This window comes from Rhineura floridana, chromosome 6 (genome assembly GCF_030035675.1).
Source record: "Rhineura floridana isolate rRhiFlo1 chromosome 6, rRhiFlo1.hap2, whole genome shotgun sequence".
NCBI classification, from domain to species: Eukaryota; Metazoa; Chordata; class Lepidosauria; order Squamata; family Rhineuridae; genus Rhineura; species Rhineura floridana.
Genome location: NC_084485.1, coordinates 80,368,391 through 80,388,748, shown reverse-complemented (window position 1 = coordinate 80,388,748; position 20,358 = coordinate 80,368,391). Strand labels below are relative to the sequence as shown.

Sequence of the window (20,358 nt, the reverse complement as noted above, 5' to 3'; positions counted from 1 at the left end):
CCATGGTCAATGGTATCGAAAGCCACCGAGAGATCAAGTAAGAATAATAGGGCCGCACTCCCCCTGGTCCTTCTCTTGATAAAGGTCATCCATCAAGGTGACCAAGGCTGATTCAGTCCCATAACCAGGCCTGAACCCAGACGGGAATGGGTCAAGATAATCTGTTTCATCCAAGAGTACTTGCAATTGCTGCACCATAACTTTTTCAATCACCTGCCCTAAAAAGGGTAGTTGTTGTAAACCAATGCGTGCAATGTGGGCTTTTTCAGGAGCAGTCATATCACTGCCTCTTTCAGGGCGGCTGGGAGCACTCCCTCCTGCAACAACACACTGACAACACCCTGGATCCACTCGGTCATCACCCCTCAGCAAGCTTTAATAAGCCAGGAAAGGCAAGGGTCAAGAGGACATGTTGGTGGCGGCATCGTCGCAAGCACCTTCTCCACATCATCAGTCCGTTTCAACTGAAACCGATCCCAAGAAGATGCAGTAAACATTGCACTGGACACCTCACTGGGGACTACAGTAGATGTGGATGTGGTGTCAAGATTGCTATAGAGGCAAGCAACTTTACCCTCAAAGTGGCTTGCAAATAGGCTTGCCCAATTGCCTGTTAAGCCGGGTTTTACCCAGATTATAACCCTGCTACCCGGTGCCCACTTAGCCCATTAGATGGCCCGGATTTTCCAGGCAGATGCCAAGCCGCAGAGAGGGAGCTACTGTGCCTTTAAATCCGTAATGAGAAAAGCACATTGGAGTTCTGTTAGCCTCTAATCAGTTTCGTGTCAATTACATCTGGAGGATCTCCAGCCTCAGTCTGAGAGGCATGCAACTGACAAGCAACAATGAAACTGATAAAAAAAATCCCATCCCCTTCTCCCTTAGCTTTAGCGATACTCTGGAGGAAGTAAACATTCTTCCCAGTGTGCATGTGTGTGTGTATGTGTGTGCACGTGCGCACTGAGCTCCATGCCTTGGCAGACCACAGCCCCCAAGTAAGCAACCAGGGATGGGGGAGTCACCTCCAGAAAAAAGCAGCAACAGTAGCAGCAACCTTTGTTTTAAAGTGTCTGAAGCTTCCACCCACTTTCCTCCTCCTCTGGCCTGCTGAGCAAGTTGGAGGCATGGTTTCTCTTCTTCTCCTCTTCCCTGCCTTCTGCCTGATTCGAGCTCCTTGCTTTTCCCAGGAAGCTGCCGGTGGTAATAAAGTGTCTCTTTGTGTCTTGGGTGAAGGCGTTTGGAAATGCAAGGGGGGGGGAATTGGCCAGCTCAGACCTGAAAACTGATCACCTGTTGTCTGCAGGTCTTGCTTTCTTTGAAATTGGGTGTGTGTGTATGTGAGTTTTCAAAGTTGAGAGCCAGTGTGGCATAGTGGTTAGAGTGTTGGACAAAGACCTAGGAGACTAGGGTTTGAATCCCTACTCAGCCATGAAGCTTGCTGGGTGATCCTGGGCCAGTCACTGCCCTTCTACCTAACCTGTCACAGGGTTGCTGTGGTGATTAAATGAGAAGGGCTAGAACTGTGTACTCTACCTTGATCTCCTTGGAGAAAAGGTGGTATTTAAATGCTAATGCTAATAATACACACACACACACACACACATATATATAAGACTTTCCCAAGGAAGAGCTTCCGCCTCAGAAAACAAAAACACATTTTTTTGTTTTGTTTTTGATTTGAGTGCTCTGATGTCTGTGTTTTGGTTAAGGTGTGTACCCAACCTTGATGTGCTTATGGAAGGGGTGTGCAAGTAGTGCCCCCCCCAAGTGTGAAGGTTTGGACAAACACTATGTTAAAGAAAACCAAAGTCTGTGTGAAAGTACATATTTGGAAATGCCATTGGTGTGATCCTAAGCACATTTACTAAATGATGTCATTTGAACTTCACAAAAGATTTTATGGTCACGCCCATAAACACCTATGCAACCTTGTGTCCATAACTGTAAAGAGGTATGTCCACATGTGTGCATCCCAGGCACCTAAATGAGGGGTGGGAGCAGCATAGGAACATAGGCAGATGCCTTACACCAAGGGTTCCCAAACTTTTCTTGAAAAGTTACACTTTTATTGTTTTTATTACATTTGTAAGCTGCCCCAAACTCTGTTTTTAACAGTGGAAGGGCAGGATATAAATCTTCTTAATACATAAATAAATATACCATAGTGGACTTCCCAGGAGGATCGCTCCGCCTGTGCTGCCTCTAAGACGGGCTCCCGTCTTAGATGAAACTTTTTCAGTTTTAAAACCAGTCAGAAGGGTTTTTTTGACTGGGAAAAATTTCTTCCAGATAAGGAAGAAACGTAGAGATTTTCCACAGAGCTTTGTTGTGTTTGTTGGAGACTGGAATTCATTAGAATTGTCTGTGAAAGAAGGTCTTCCAGCAGCTCGGACAGAGCTAGGATTTCTAACTAGCTCAACTGATTAAGTGAGACTTTTTTTTCTTCAAAGAAAAACGGATTAACAGGCAAGCATTCTCCTGTCTACTTATTATTGTTTTGTTATCAATACAGCTAAAGAGATTTGTCAAAGAATCAGCAATTAAGAAATCCTGGGTGAGTCATAACTTTCTCTTTTATTCACAGAACTAAGGGAAAGAAAATAGGAATAGCTTATCTTTATTTTTATTGTAAAAAGCTGGCATGGAACTCAGCATTATAAAGATTACAAACGGATGAGGGGTTTCTAATTTGAAGAGAAAAATTTTTTTTGATTTATAAGACTTTTGAGTAATATATGTCTGGGACTATTTTTTCCGGTCTACTTTTTGGTTGTTGTGTTTTTTTTGACGAATCTGCTCATTCTTTCTGCCACTAATTATTTGGATGCTGTGAACTAAAGTTGTTTTTGCACTTTTGGACATATAAGAGATAAGGCAGTTCGTGCTGTCTAGAGGGTGACATCAGCTGACTTGAAAGATTAACTCCTTTGTAACTGTATAAAGAAATAAACTGTTCTTTGCTTGGGATATTAGAAATTGAAGGGGTTTTGTTCTTTTGGTTTTAAGAATGACAATCAAGAAGGTGGTTGAGATTATGGATGTACAAGAAGGGACTTTCTCTTTAGACATGTTTCAGAAAATAATGAATGGGATTAAGCTAACAAAACAAGAACTGAGTCATAACAGACAAGTGATGAAAATTGAATTTGGCGAAATGAGACAGGAGCTGAAAGAAATTCAGGATTCTATGAGAAAGGAAAACAAAGATAAATCTGGAAATCCAAAAAAGGATGAAAGAAAAATTAAAGGGAAGGTTCAAACTATGGAGATTGGATTAAATATGGACTTGGAAAAAGATTTGGATTTCCTGGCTGTGATGGATCCTGGAGACAAATATTACTGTTTGGAACTCAGCGCTGTCCCTGAAGGAATTGGTGAAGAGATTGGAGATAAAGATATCATCGGTTCGAAAAAATTCCTGGACTGGAAGGATTTGATGGAACTTGAAATGGAGAAAGTTTACAGAATTAATTCTTGTTTTGTGACAATGGAAAAACCTTCAAGAGATGTGCTAGTGCATTCTGTAAAAAAGAGGAACAGAGATGCGGTTTTGCAACAATACTTCAGAGATACATTCGGAATTGATGGCAAGGAAATATTTGTGATGAAGGAAATTCCTATCAGACTCTTATTATATGACTATGACAGCAAGATTATTGGGTGCGCAAAGATGGAAGATGGAAGATGGAATCAACACGGATAATGGAAGAAGAGCGATTTGAAATTATTGGACTTAGTAGACTTGATGAGTTGGATTAATTGACATGTCTATCTAGAAAAAAAATGATGGACATATATCTCAAGGATTGGAAACTTCTCTTTGACTTTTTGTGGAAGAATAAAATGATATGATGTTAATAAGATTTGATACCAACTAAGATAACCGCTGGAGGAAGGTGATTTTATAATCTACTAAGAGACAGGCTTGTTATATATTATAGACCTATAGCTGAACTACGACAAATCGGAAGTCAATAGTTTTTTTTCTTTTATTGTATTATTTATTAATTTGTGTTTTTTCTTTTTGTATTGTTTTGATTTTGAAAATTTGAATAAAAATTAATTGAAAAAAAAATAAATATACCATAGTGTTGGAAACTGGAGCATAGGCATTTAAGGCTGAAAATGTACATTAAAAAAAATTCTCACATATTTCTTCAATTTTTGTTGGTAATTACTAGGTACAAAAACAAAACAACTGGATAATGCAACTATTAATATGCTTAATTTACATAATTAGCAAATAATTTACATAATGTGCAAATTAGCCTGCCCAGATTTGTGGGACTGGAATATGGCAACCCTACTTGCAAACAATTCACAGTGATCCTCCAAAGGGTCTAAAACTCCATTTCCTGGAGCTGATGTCAGCAGACCCAACAATACAGAAAAGCTCCACTGAGCAGCTACTTGAGAATGCAATGAAGACAGAGAAGTGGACCTTCTTCGCCACCCTCACCACCACACAGTAGACATGGTTATGATGTTTTTAGTCGAGCCCGATCAGCCTCACAGCATGCCTTTCACCACTTGCTCTCTAGCCATTGTCCAGCCTGTTTCATTGCTTTCTTTATTTCCAAGATGATATTTAAACCCCTGGCAGCCACATAATACCAATTTCTCAGATTTCACTTCACTCAAGTGTCAGGGCTAACATGGGATCGACCAAAGGAAGACAACTCTCAATCTCCTTTCTCTCTCTCCCCCACCCCAAAATCATTGGGGAATCAAGGTAGAATAGCACTAACAGATGCCTTTCCCACCCTCCCTGCAAAGGACTTAATGCAGGGACAAGCCTTGCCCACAAATTAGTCTGTGAAGAGCTGACAACTACCTTGCACTTCAATCTTTCAAAAGATCAAGAATGATATTTCATAGGGGGAAAGGCATATTATTAAATGTTTCCCAGGAAAGAAAGCCTTGCATAGAAGTTCCTGTTCTCAGTCCTACTAATCTTGCCTTGCTCTCTACCCATGATACACCAATGGGATTTTAGGCTGCACTAGGCTTTTCAGAGGTTCTGAGCTTTTCTCACATACAGTAATAAATTTGAAAACTAGGCTAGGACATTGGGGTTTTAAAGTCAGTGCTGTCTCTCTGGCAGATGTACTAACAAAACATATTGCATTTCATTTTTCCTGTAAGATGAAAGTGCAAAATTGCAACCCAGAGATCCTCCCTATACTATATCTTTAAAAAAATCTGCAGGAGGAGGAAGAGCAAGCAGTGGCTGAGTCTCCTGCTCTACTCCTCCAGCACAATCTTCCCACCACCACCTACAGTCAGTTTTACCTCCACAGGTAAAGACAGAGGGAGAGCAAAGGGACAAGTGGAAGCATTACATGGAAGGCTCAGAGGCTGTGCCCTTTCCATACAGCAGTGCCTGTCATTATACAGCACAGTGCTAGACTGCCTTTACCAAGGCATGGTCCTTATAGTAATATTTGGGGAGGAGCAGTAATTCAGAACAAATGCTTTGCAGAAGTTATGCAGGGCCTCTCTCCCAACCACTAAAAATATGTTTCATCCACCTCTTCTGCTTCTGAAATTTTACCAGATCAAGCCTACCCTCATAGCCATAACGACCACAAACTTGCTTTTTCCTTATAAATCAAAACAGAGATCTTAATAAGCTGAATTTCCATCCACATTCTGCACCATCATAGAATCACAACGTGCTCACAACCCTGAGTGCAAGGAAGCTTCATGTACGTTCAATCACAGAATTACCAACAAAGTGAAGGAGGGATTAGAGCACTGATGTAACACAGTCAGATGTTGCCAGGATATCACAGGCTGACAACAGAGCACAGAACACTACATTGCACCAGGAAAGGAACACCAAAGGATGGATTCTTACCATGGAAAAAGATAAAAACCAAGACTGTGAGTCAGCCTAGAGAAGTTTACTTATTATTTATTAAATTTATGTCCTGCCCTTCCTCCCAGAAGGAGCCCAGGATAGCAAACAAAAACACTAAAAGCACTCTAAAACACAAAAGACTTTAAAACATATTAAGACAAAACATTTTTAAAAATCTTAAAAAACATTTGAAAAACATATTGAGATCAGCCATCTTCAAAGAGGCTGTGCTGGTATTTTGCCTCTCCAAAGATATTTGCCTCTCAGGTTCCAGCTGTCTTGTAGTCCAACATTACATTAAGAGATTACCAACTGAATTGAGGAAGACAGCTACCTTCCCTTATGAGGAGTGGAGAAAAGGGCAAACCAGGACTGAGTAATTGTAGCTTCACCCTTGAAGATGAATGAGGTGGATGAATGAGGATCCTATTTAAGCCTTTTTTTCTGGACAGCCTCACTATTTCAGACACCCTTCCCTCCAATAACGGAAGACCTTCCCTAACTACTGTGGGCCTATTTCTCTTTCCTCAAAGCTGGTCTCACAGATGATGTCAAGAAATGCCCTTTCCCATCAGACCTAGGTCTGAACATTTCCTAATTGTCCAATCTCTCTCACAAGATGTTATTCCTTTAAGTTATTACCAGTCAATTAACTGCAAGAGTTTTCAACAACCATTTTTTTCTTATTCCGACATACGTAGCTGTTTTGCATTACGCCAGCAAATTATTCTCCTACAGCTCTCCTTCTCTCACATACAACACACACAATTTCTCCCAACCACATGCATTACATCAATCCTAAATTTAGACTGCAAGCATTTAGTGCAGGGACTCTATACCTTCTGTGATGTACCTCGTGCACCTTTGGGTGCTATTAAATAAAAACAACAAAACAGGCTTTGATACTAAAACACAGAATGTATAAAGACACAAACCTGATGGTGTGTAGCTGGCACATACAAATACATAATTTCTATCTCTGAAGTTCTACATTATTTAAAAAATGGAAATGGACTGCCTTCAAGTCGATTCTGACTTATGGCGAGCCTATGAATAGGGTTTTCATGGTAAGCAGTATTCAGAGGAGGTTTACCATTGCCTCCCTCTGAGGCTGAGGCAGTGACTGGCCCAAGGTCACCCAGTGAGCTTCATGGCTGTGTAGGGATTCAAACCCTGGTCTCCCAGGTCGTACTCCAGCACCTTAACCACTACACCACACTGGCTCTCTGCTGGGTTCATTAGATCATAGTTTTGCAGCTGGAAAAGAGTGGGACTATACACTCCCTTCTCCTCCCTTCACCACTAATATCCTGGTTTAATTAAGTCACAGTCAGCATTTGCATCATAACATGGAACTGTGGTTTAATGTTAGTTTACTAGTAAGTTTCCTGTCTTGGACATAATGGCTACTGTGATTTAATTAAACTAGGATGTAAATGCTAAAGAAGAAGGGAGGGGAGGAGATGGTCAAGAAGTGAGTGTGAGGTCCTGTTGTTTGTTCCTAGATGCTACATTATGAATTAGAAAACCTTGATTTAATATGTCAGGTGAAGGGCTGTAGCTCAGTGGTAGAGCATCTCCTCTGAATGCACAAGGTCCCAGGTTCAATCCCCAACATCTCCAGATAGGAGTGAGAAGGATTCCTGCCTGGAATCCCGGAGGGAGCTGCTGCCAGTCATTGTAGATAATACTGAGATAGATGGACCAATGGTCTGACTCAATATAAAGCAGCTTCCTATGCTCCAAGTTGTGCTTAATAATCTGACAGCTAAGACAGCTGACAGCTAAAACAATGATGTTACCTAGGAAAGATATGAAGATTCCAAGTGACCAGGAAGCCCACCATAAGGCAACTAAGGCTGGGTGGTAGTTTGTAGACAGGAAATGGCATAGTAAGCAAGGATGAGAAAAGCCTTGCTTACATAACTAATTATATTTGCAGATTGTAAAGCAACATCAATGAAAACATAAACATTACAAAAAAAGGATAAAAACAAAATCAGCATAAACTTAGTATAAAAACCAGCAAGAAAAGCTCTAAAATGTTTACAGTTAAAAAGCCTGAGAAGGAAAAAAGGTCTTCACCTGTCACCAAAAATACTATAATGTAGATACCAGGTCCCCCTCTAGGATGCACACCTTAACGTGGTGAGGGGGTTTGACAGTGTTGGAGAAGCTGAGCAATGCCATCAGGAGTCTAAACTAAGAGGTTAAACTCCTAGCAGGGGCACTCAAAGCAGAATGGTCAAAGCTGGGACACCAGACTAGGATGCACCCAGACTCAGAAGAAGGCAATGGTAAACCACCTCTGAATACTTTTTACCATGAAAACCCTATGAATAGACTATCCAAAATGCAACACGAGATACTGCTGGAAGATGAGATCCCCAGATCAGATGGCACTCATCGAGCTACTGGGGAAGGACAAATACGAGTAGCGCTGCAACTAATGACGCAGCTGAGTCAAAGGAAAGGAAGCCCTGAGGCTGATAGGCACAGATTTGAAAGGAGAGTCTGGAGTTATATGACACACACAACAGGAACATGAAATGTGAGAAGCATGAACCAGGGAAAGTTAGAAATTGTCAAGCAAGAATGGAATGTATTAATATTACAATACTTGGCGGGAGTGAATTAAAATAGACGGGAATGGGACATTTTCAATAAGGCAACTACAAAATATTTTATGCAGGAAATGAGAAATGAAGAAAAAATGGGGTTGCTCTAATAGTGAGAAGTGATGTAGCAAAAGCAATTAGAAGCTATAACACAAGGTCTGAGTGAGTGATATCAATGAGACTTAATGGGAAACCTATCAACATAGCCATCATACAAGTCTATGCTCCAATGGCAAACGCAGCAGAAGAGGAAATGGAGAGGTTTTGCGCAGAAGTACAGGAAGAAATTGATCACACACCAAAATAAGATGCTCTGATAATCATGGGGGGCTGGAATGCAAATGTTTTTAATGTTGTTTTGTTTTAATGTATTTTAAGGTCTTTTTATGATGTTTTAAAGTGTTTTAGCGTTTCTTTTTGCCGCCCTAGTCTCCTGCTGGGAGAAAGGGCAGGATATAAATCAAATAATAAAATAAATAAATAAATAAAATCATACGGAAAGCGGGATTGGACCAAGATGAAGGAGATGTGAAAATTGGAGGGAGAAATATCAATAATTTAAGATATGCAGACGATACCATACTACTAGCAGAAACCAGTAATGATTTGAAATGAATGCTGATGAAAGTTAAAGACAAAAACACAAAAGCAGGACTACAGCTGAACATTAAAAAGACTAAAGTGATGACAACAGAAGATTTATGAAACTTTACAATTGACAATGAGGACACTGAACTTGTCAAGGATTATCAATATCTTAGCACAGTCATTAACCAAAATGGAGACAATAGTCAAGAAATCAGAAGAAGGCTACGACTGGGGAGGGCAGCTGTGAGAGAACTAGAAAACATCTTCAAATGCAAAGATGTATCACTGAACACCAACGTCAGTATCATTCAGACCATAGAATTCCCTATCTGTATGTATAGGTGTGAAAGCTGGACAGTGAAAAAAGCGGATAAGAGAAGAATTAACTAATTTGAAATGTGGTGTTGGAGGAGAGTTTTGCCGATACCATGGACTGTGAAAATGACAAATAATTGGGTGTTAGAAGAAATTAAACCAGAACTATCACTAGAAACTAAAATGATGAAACTGAGGTTATCATACTTTGGACACATAATGAGAAGACAAGATTCACTAGAAAAGACAATAATGCTGGGAAAAACAGAAGGGAGTAGAAAAAGAGGAAGGCCGAACAAGAGATGGATTGACTCCATAAAGCAAGCCACAGACCTGAACTTAACAATATCTGAACAAGGTGGTTTACAACAGATGCTATTGGAGATCGCTGATTCCTATTGTCGCCATAAGTTGTAATCGACTTGAAGGCATATAACACACAGATACCAGGCAAGTTTCTCTGGGGAGTGTATTCCATAATTAGGACAACAACTAGTAATAAGGCCGTCCCCACTAGTAGCACCTGCCTAACTGGAGTACCTGGAAAAACTATCACAGTAAATATTTTAAGGAATCAGAAGATATCTTGATTCCAAGGTGTTTAGGGTTTTGAAGATTAATACCACCACTTTGAATTAAGCTCAGAAATGGATGGGAGCCAGTGCAGATGATGAAGAACTGAGGTGACCATATCTACCAATCTCTATTAATAATCTCATTGCCAGCTGAAGAGTTTTCAAAGGAGCTCCATATGTAACACAATGAAGTAATCCAGTCAGGAGGTTACAGAGTGTTGATAACTGTTACAAGGTTGTATCTATCCAGATAGGACCTTAGTTGGTAAATCAACCTCTGATAAAAGGCATACCTAAGATCAAGCAACAATGTTGGATCTAGAAGTACCCCCAAGCTATGAATTTGCTCCTTTAGTCAAAGTACAATTCCCTCCAAAGCAGGTTGAAATCCATTTAACTGGACAGATAAGCCACCCATCAACAACACATCCATCTTGTCTCAATTGAATTACAGTTTATTGGCCCTCATCCAGTCCATCGCTGTGCACAGATCCTGGTTCAGAAAACCTACTGCCTCAAATGGATTAGATGAAAAAGAGGCGTAAATTACAGTTAGCCTTGAGTCAAAGTAAATGAGACTGATGTGGTTTTTTGCCATATCGTTTAATTTTATTGATTATACAAATTCATCAGAACATGGGTTATCTCCACCACAAGAATATACGAAACAATAGATTTTGTAGTTTAGCAGATTTGCTTTGTCAGTTGGTATGTACTGGAAGTTATGATAAATGTACTATTTGTGTTCCTTTCAGAATACGGTAAAATTGTGTAAGATTGTACTATTTCCTTCTTCTCCTTTTGTTCATAAATTGTATGTATTCCTTTTCTCCTCCTTTTCACCACCCTGCGTCCTTTCCAACCTCGTCTCTTTTTTCTCTTTCCCTTTTTTTTGTTTTTGTTTATTGATTATTTGTACTGGTCTGACAGGGCTGTTCGTATTTGGAAAAATCTTCAATAAAATTTATATATATATAAAAGAGAGATGTAAAGCTGGGTGTCATTTGCATAATGGTTAGACCTCATTCTGCACCCCTGGATGACCTCTCTCAGCAGTTTCATGTAGATTATGAAAAAGCATGGAGGATCAAATAGAGTTTTGTGGAATCCCATAGTAAAATTGCTGTAGGGCAGAGCAACTGCACCCCAGTACTGTCTGCTAGAATCAACATAGAATAAACCACTACAATGCAGTATCTTCATTTCCCACTCCAGACAATCTGTCCAGAAGGATGCCATGGTCATTACTGACAGGTCCAAGAGAATCAACAGGGACACTTTCCTCCTGTTTTTTCTGAGCAAAAGTTCATCCCGTGGGGCAACCAAGGCAGTTTCCATTCCAAAACTTGACCTAAAACCAGACTGAAATTTATCTAGAAAATATGTCATCCAACAGAGCCTAGAGCTGGCTAGCAGCCACCCACTTGAACACCTTGCTCAGAAAGAGGATGTTTACAACAAAAAAATATTAGTTAACATTCTGGATCCAGATTAATTCTTTTCAGGAGTGGTATTTTTAAAACCCTCTTTTAAAAGCACCTGAAATATGCAACCACCTTGTCCCGGCTAGCGATCTCCTCGATATGATAAGTCAACACGGGTATGGATCCAATGGACAAGTGATTGGCCAAACCTGTCCAAGCACCTTGTCCACACCCTCAATAACAGAAACTCACCCAATGATATTAGACATGAGGATACTATGGATACCTTCACTAAAAGATTCCACATTTCATGTAGTTCCAAGTCATGATAGATATGAGTGACTTTATCCTTAAAGAATCTTACAAGTATGTCACAGCATGACACTGAGGGCTGAACTACACCATTCTCTGTGCCAGATTTCAATAGGCATTTACCTGAAGAAACTCTACTGGATAATACTGAAAGGATGTAATATAAATGTTGAAGAACCCTTTATTCACCATCATCATCACCAAACTCAATAATGGGCTTTAACCTGTGTTTAACTGGATTTGGCACAATTTTTCCTCCAGTTGCATTCAAGTCACAGTTCCTCTTGCTTCAGTGCACTCAGCTCAGACGCATACCCAGGAGTTGCCCAGGCTCTGCTCAGAAGGAGAGGATACTGGGTACAATCAAGTCATCTTTGTATTCCACAGAGTAAACAGGACAGCTGGGTTAGCCATTCCATTAGAAAAAATCCTCCAGAGCCTTCTGGACTCCATAAGGATCCATTAGGTTTTGCAGGAGGACCATTTCCCTTGCAAAGGGAAAAGACCACTGAAGGTCTGGACCTCAATAAAGAGTGATCTGGCCATGATAAAAGAACAAATATTAAATCATCCACTTTCAGATCATCAACTTCTTGGCAGATCAAGAAAACCAAATCAAGAGTGTGCCTTCCAGATGTGTTGGGCAACATGTTGGAACAAACACGTCATGGTGGACATGAAGTCATAAGCCATGCCTGGTCAAATAGCCTCTGCATGAATCCGCCAGGCAGGGTGGATAAAAATCAGTGTGTTTTTTAAAAAATTAAAATAGTTTTTTAAAAATTTAAATCGAAGGGTTTATTTGAATTGATTTTTAAAAAATCACTAATAGTAAATTTCTCTCTCACTCAATTATATCTTATTACAAACATGCTAAACCTACACTTACAGTCTCATTAAATAAATTAATAGCTCTATCACACACTCACACCTTGAGTTACCTATCAATAAAACATGGGCATTCATTTCAGTTTTTCAACTCATGAAAATGGCTCTGCCCATCCTAACTACAAACTCTTGCTTCCTGGAAGTTCTGCACTTTCAGTTTTTCTGACTAAAGTTACATGTGCAATTAAATATGCAGGCTGGATGAGGATGGGATTGTTGTACTTCGTTTATGTGGTGGTGGAGATGGGCCATACAAGGCAAAGGGATTAGGACAGAGACAATATAGAAAAGGACAGTTGGAAGCAGAGCAGAAAGGAACAGTGGAGAGAAAGAAAAAAGGGAAGACATAGTACAAAAAAAGCTTCAACTTCTTATATTCCCCACCCTTTTGAACTGTCATGGCTTCTGGGCGTAAGAGTGACCCTATCTGGGAATATTTTGAAAAAATTCCTTATCTGGGCAAAAAAGGAAAATGTGCAAAGTGTAAACAGTGCAAGAAGGAGATGCAGGATCTAGCTGCAAGAATGATGAAACATCATCATGAAACCTGCTTTTTGGGAGAAAATGGTGTGGATGAAGATGTGGATATGTCTGAACAACAACGTGGATCAATTGGTTAGTAAATTGAATAATTCACTTTGTAATGCATTATAGGAATGCATCATTTGTCAAGACTTTCTATGCATTTTAGTATTAGTGTTATTCAACAAGCTGTTTGCTATTTTGGAAGTTAATAGAAAAAAAGCTTAGTTCTTATAACTTGTTTAATCAGTTAACTGGGTTTAGAAATCTATAACCCAAGAGAGTTGCCACTGGGTGCCATTTTCTTATTTTACATTAAAAAACATGACCCTTATTTTGGAACATCATGGCATACCATAATGATGATGCCATAAATCTATTCCCTCTTTTATTTCAACATAACTAAGCTTCCCTAGAGAACTCCATTCTATGCTTGTTTTCTCAAAAAACAAGCATCTGCATCTTGACACAGGCAATATTATGTACTATTTCCTAAATTAACAAAAATCAAGTTGTCTAAACAATTACCCAAAGTGTACCCACCTTGTAAAATGCTATACTGAGTTGTAAAATAACATTTTAGTTTTAGTAATCCAATTTGCACCATTGTTGAAGAATATGTGAAGAACTATAAGTGAGGAACTTGATTTAAATCAAGGGTTTCTCTTGGTGATTTAAATCGCCTTAATTTAAATCAATCCACCCTGCCACCAGGTCAATCAATACCAAATCAGAGACCATCTCACAGTCAGCAGGTTGGGTGGTACACCAGCAGAATCCCTAATCAGTTCAAAGGACCCAGCACAAGATACAAACATTCAGGATTGGCATTCAGCTGGACAGAAGGCCTACAAAGGAAAATGAAATTCCTTAAAGACTCCAACAACACTCTCCAACCCTTATGTTTATGATGGTGCTGCACTGAATATCCAGAAGAGCATGAGCGTGGACCCTCTAACAACAGGCCAAATTAGGCCTACCAAGGCAGCTAATTTAGCTCACACAGCCATTTTCATGCCCACAATTGATAAAGTTTGGAACAAGTAAAGCTGCTGCTGGAGTGGAGTAGATCTGTGTCTTAAATTCAGTGTCAAATACATGCCTTGCTAGGATAGGTTCCACTTGGGAATTCCAATCAGATGCAAGACCTACTGCCAAGGAATAATTGGGAGCGCATAGCTTAAGAATGCCTCCTGGATTGTTCTTTTGCAATGGGGCTTCCACTCCTCATTATTTAAATTCAGCACCACATACAATCCCTCCTGCTCTGCAGTGGTCACACATTCACCTGATGTCACATGACATCAGTTGATTAACAGGTGGTGATTGTCAAAAATAGCCCACAGAGAGGTAGCTAGCTTTGGATGTGGCCTGCACCAAAGTGGTTCTTTGCCCCTGCAGAAAGGACACAGATGAGTGTGATCAACTTCTCCGAGCATTCCCACCCAGGTCTTAGTAACACAAACCACGCCAGCCCTCTCATTCATAATTAAATCAGACAAGATTTTGGTATGAACTGACCAAGATGGCTAGTTGAGAGTTCGAAGTCACAGCAGATTTCACTAGAACTTCCAAGAAACCCTAACAATTACTGGCATTCAAATCTTAACAGGTAATCATCAGGGATTTTTTCCAATAGAAGGATTCATTGTGTGAATTATCTAACTTTCCTCCACATCTCTCTTCCAAAACCAAAAGCATGCCTGTGTGCTTCCCAGCAACCCTACTAAGACAAATTGGGGGAGAGGTTTATTTTGTCTGGACATAATGGCTTGGAACTGAATTTCACACTCAACCAGTGGAATTAAGAGGAGATGACTTGTTTTATTTCCTCTTTTCTCTGCAACCCTTACAGATCTGCTCTGAAGGGTTGGGGGACTCTGCACAACAGTGGTGAAGCGATGAATAAGCTAAAATCTGCTCTCCCTTCAGACACCATGATCCTTTGTTAGTCTGAAAGCCTTCAGTTAACAAAAGGTGAACTTACAGTCCAAGCCAGTGTCTGTGGGTGACAACTAGTCAGGGAATCTCAACAGCTGCTACGTTTCTGTGGGGAAACTTGCCACTGTTACTGCATTTTTCTTCTTTCAATATTATCCATGTGTATCTGAGCTACTACTGAAAGAAAATAGGTTAGTGAATAAACTAGGTCCAGTGCAAGGAGTACTTAGCCATCCTGACAAGATCACAATATTGAGCTGTAATTAAAAAAACACTACTAACGAGAAGTGCCCCCTCTTTTAATAAAGGCTTTAGACCAGGCTAGTATAGTGCAACGTAACAGGTTGCTCTGGGTGCTTCAGAGAGAGAAGCACACAGCAACTAAGGATATCTTTTCCCCTGACATTTGCACCTACCTTCCAACAGTCTAAAATTTACTAATAAGGATTAATTCCCCTGACCACATTGGCAAATAACTGTTGCTATTCTTTTTGTTCATGAAATGTTGTTTAAGCTTATGAGATGGACAGAAAAAAATGGAAGGAGAAAACTACTAGAAGTGTTTGGGCCTCGTTGCTGGTAGATGGCATAACGGATGCCTATGACTGTTCCCAGCAGGATCACATTAATTGACCAATTTACACCTGCCAGGGGGAAGCCAGCAATGTATTTAGCAGAGAAGTAAGAGCCACCCACTCCTGCATCATTTATGGATAGTAGATTTTACCCTTGGGCCTGAATTTAAAAGGAATACCGATGAAATGGTGCTTTCTGTCTCAGGGAGTCAGTATCACCCATCCGTGGCAGAAAGCAGTGCTGTTGTCATTATCAGGTTATTTAATTACGGCTATTACAAGACTGTGCAATCAAACCCAGCACTTTAAATGCATAAATATGTATATATTTTCTTCAAGACAAAAAGTGTTTTATATAATTAGTAAATGGCTCACAAGTTATTATGGGGGGGGAGGTTATCTATTTTATCCACAGGAAAAAAATAGGGGTTACAAACACACTAAAACCCATTCCTCAATTTATAACCTACAACTAGCAGTTTTAATTCTAGTACAGCATGTGTGTGTAGCATTACTATTTTTAAAAAAATGTTCTTACCTCCAAGCCTTCCTAAGGACAACTTTATCTTTATTTAATTTATTTATTACATTTATACCCCGCCTTTCTTTTCATGATAGAAACCCAAGGCGGCTTACATATGGTTCCCAGGCGGCCTCCCATCCAGGCACTGACCAGACCTGACCCTGCTTAGGAGCTGGCCTTGTGTGTCTTCAGACCATAGCCTGGGACCTTTACTATAGAATGTTTTAGGAAGTTGGTTGTTGCTGGGAAAGGAATAGGAAAAAGATACTGCATTAATCAACTGCATTAATGAACCTTATCTTAACCCTTCTATCTCCTCGCTGGATCATCACCTTGCAGTGGTGAGTGGGCTTGCGTGTTCCAATGAACCCTGTGAGCGATGCCGTCGGGAATCATGTACTCCCAGCAGGGTCACCCATGGTGGTAAGGTCAAGGGAGAGGAACCAGACAAAGAAAGTCCTCAATGGCAGAACAGGCGGATAACAATGTGTATGTTAAAACGGCTGTGAAGGCGGATGAAGGCTGCATCAGATAAAAAACTTCCAATCATCGTGGCAACCATGCCATTGGATCAAAGCCTTTTTCTGTCAAGATTGTGTGTTGATCGTCGTGCGCCAATCTCCCCACATAAAACAAATTCACGCGCAGGCGTCTTCCAACCAAATTACCTTGGAAGACAATCTTACTCGGTAACGAGTGATCCGCAACCAACCCTTCTATGCAAAATATTCACTGCAAAATCTTGCCTTACCACTCCACAAAAACTGTTTTAATGTTACCTCTAGAGCAGGGATAGCCAACATGTTCTGTTCCAGATGTTCTTGTACTACAACTCCCATCACCCTCAGCCAACATGGCTAGTGGCCAGGGATGATGAAATTTGTAGTCCAATAACATTTGGAGGGCACCACTTTGACTACACCTGTTCAAGGATATAAATAGCCTTATTTATTTATTTATAAATAACCTTACGTACAACCTCATCTTGATAGCTTAGCCACCATGATTCATACATTGGTAACCTCATAAATGGACAACTGTAATGTGCTCAGTCTGGGTCTTTCCTTGGGATTGGCCAGAAGCTGCAGCTGGTGCAGAATAGCGCAGCCAGGTTTTTGAGTGGAGCACCTGGACACAAACATATTACACCTGTGCTGAGGAAGCTGCATTGCTTGCTGATCAGCAGCTAGGGCATATGAAACTGTCTTATAGAGTACGACAATTGGTCCATCTAGCTCAGTATTGTCTACATTGTTCAAAGTATTGTTGTTAACATTAAAAAGTCCTGAACAACTCGGGACCAGGTTATCTGAAAGACTGCCTATCTCTGTACAGAACCTTTAAGATCACTTAGAACATCTGGGGAAATTTTACCTGTGATACTGCACCCTACAAAATATCATAGGGCAGACACTCAAAAATAGGCATTTTCTGGATGCCCTTCCCTGTGCCATATGTGAAGCAGCAACCATCAGTTGCATCTTGTAAAGACATACAGTAGGGCCCCACTCATAGGGCAGGTTAGGTTCCAGACCCCCATCGAAAAGCGAAAATTGCCAAAAAGAAGATCAGCTGTAGCGCAGGGGTCTGGAACCTAACTCGCTGATCGCGCCAGAGGAGGAGAAGATCAGCAGGATCAGCTGTGGTGGGGGTCTGATCACCCCGGAGATCAGCTGTAGCTACAGCTGATCTTCCCCTCCTCCAGTGGGATCAGCTGGAGCACGGGGGTCTGATCACGCAGGAAGAGGAGAAGATCAGCTGTAGCAAGCTATAGTTGATCTTCCCCTCCTCCAGCAAAATCAGCTGGAGTGCGGGAGTCTGATCTCACTGGAAGAGAAGATCAGCATCTTCCCCTCCTCCGGCAAGATCAGCTGGAGTGCAGGAAGCACCAGCCCCCGCTCCAGCTGATCGCTCTGCTGGTGCCGTATTAGCGGAATGCTTTCCCTGACCCATGAGACTGGATCCTATTTTCATTTATTTGAATTCTTTGAATTCTTATGTGCTTTTATACCACTGTTTTACTGTTTTATTATATAGTTTTGCTTTAATGATACTTTTTATTATTTTATGTTGTATATTGTTTAGGTATTTTTAAAAATATAAAGCAGTTTATAAATACTTTAGAATGCAAAGCCTTTTCTCATATGCACAGTGGGGAATAAAACTCTGTAGACCTCAACCCTTTGGTCAAACCCTTGCAGACATGAAAGGGGAGATGGGTAGGATGGCACTGAAATGCTGCAGAGAAGATGTACAAGACGTATTAGTGTGTTCCGAGAAAAACTGCTGATGTTCAGCTTTCTAGAAGGCCACAAGTAGATAAGCTTATGCGCATAGCTTGGGCATTCCTTTTCCAAGTAACAGAAATATTTATGCAATGATAGAAATCTGCTTTAGGTACGCCTTAGAAATTTTGGTGTAAGACTGAGCTGAAAATGTCTATGGCAGAAAACTTTGGATTTATTCTTGTCTGAATTTCTCTCCAAGCAGCCGCTTGCTTTATTTTGTTTTAGCTTGGTTTTGTTTTACTTTGCTTAATAAAGTGCTTCTGGCAACATCTGGATTTATACACAATGGGAAGCCTGTTTCTTCCACAACAAACCTGGAAAGCACTGATTGGAATGTTACATATACCCAAAGAACTGTAAAGCGTGTCCAGATGCAGTGGATGGATTAACACAATCTGCCTCCACCTTGTGTGATCCTTAAATGAAGCTTGGATGGATGACTAGCTTACCACAATGGAAATTTATTTATTTTTATTTATTATTTGATTTATATCCCGCCCTTCCTCCCAGCAGGAGCCCATTTAGTGCAAGCTTCATTGCACTAGTTACACTGGTATGTTTGTTGACCTACGTTCAACATGCAGATAGATAGATAGATAACTTTATTACGGTCACAGACCAGCAATCAAACATACATTTTTAAAAGAACCAAGTTAGATTAAAAGAAAGATTCTGTCTATAACCAATTCTAAATTTTATAAAATCTGTGGGATTATAAAGTTATCTATCTAACATGCAAGAAACTGACAGGTGCCTTTTTCACAACTTGGGCTTTCTAATTGACCAAAATTGAATACTACTTCTGCAATTTTGAACACTACTTTTGAAATGCAATTTCAAATCTGTTTCAAATCTGTTTTTAGTTTTCCTATTTTCAGCTTTTCTTGTCATATATTTAAGATTATCACACATCCATGGGAAACAAAGTTATATGTAATCAGTATTTTTTCATAGTTTTAATAAAAATACAAGAAGTGCTTCACTGGCTAGAAGGGTTGCATTTCTAAAATATGAAGTATGCTTCTATAAAGCTACACAACAAAAACAACTCTAATATCCAATGGATCTTCATCCCAGCCACTATGCTCAGTGTGGCATTACTAGTGTCAGCATATTCGCTTGATATATAAACTCAAAATATATGGCTCCAAGTTAAAGCAATGTATTTCAGCCTGAACCACAGGTGTGCCCTAAATTTCATCCTGTTAGATCCCATGTCACTTGAGCACAGTCTGGTTACATCAGTGACAATCCAGTCCCTTAAGGGAAAGTAAGGAGAACTTTTCTTACCTGAAAGCTGCAATAATTAGGAAGTGATGGATGTCACTAGTAAAAATGAATGATGTTTTCCAGGACTGCTCTCATCTCTAACCATACCGGTTTCAGATAAAATAACCCCTTCTGACAGGATGTGTCAGGAACATCTACAGCCAATCAGTCACACTGCTATCCAACAAAAAGTAATGACATTCTTGTCATAACATCTACAGATTAAGTTATCAAAATCAGTTTCCGGTGCGCTTTATCAATTAAAACCTAGATTGATATAATATCAGTGGACAATATACACTGTCAAAAACTAATAATCTCCAAAAACTGAAATAAATTGGGAGCCATTTGGATAGTAGGGAACAGTATTTTCCATTTAGAGCAGTGGTTCTCAACTATTATGAGTACGGGACCCCCTTTGTAAGCTCAAAAAAAATTGTGACCACCCCCCACACTAATTGTAATTCTAGTCTCTGTTAATTGAAAAAAATGGTGCATGGCAAAATCACATCTCCAAATATCCCTTTCCATAAAAAGCTCCCTGCAGATAGGAAGATGTTGATTTCTCTTCTTAATGCAAAAGTCCAATCAAATTGGTATCCCCTCCCCCACACACATACAGTCTGAAGATGTAGTCCTGTCTCCCAACACCAGTGG

General features: G+C 40.1%; 1 protein-coding gene across 10 annotated transcripts in view; it reads right to left on the bottom strand.

Annotated features, from left to right (window-relative positions):
* Nucleotides 1–20,358, bottom strand: part of PTPRF (protein tyrosine phosphatase receptor type F) — an 834,986-nt gene that overhangs the window by 524,131 nt on the left and 290,497 nt on the right. The window lies entirely within an intron of this gene.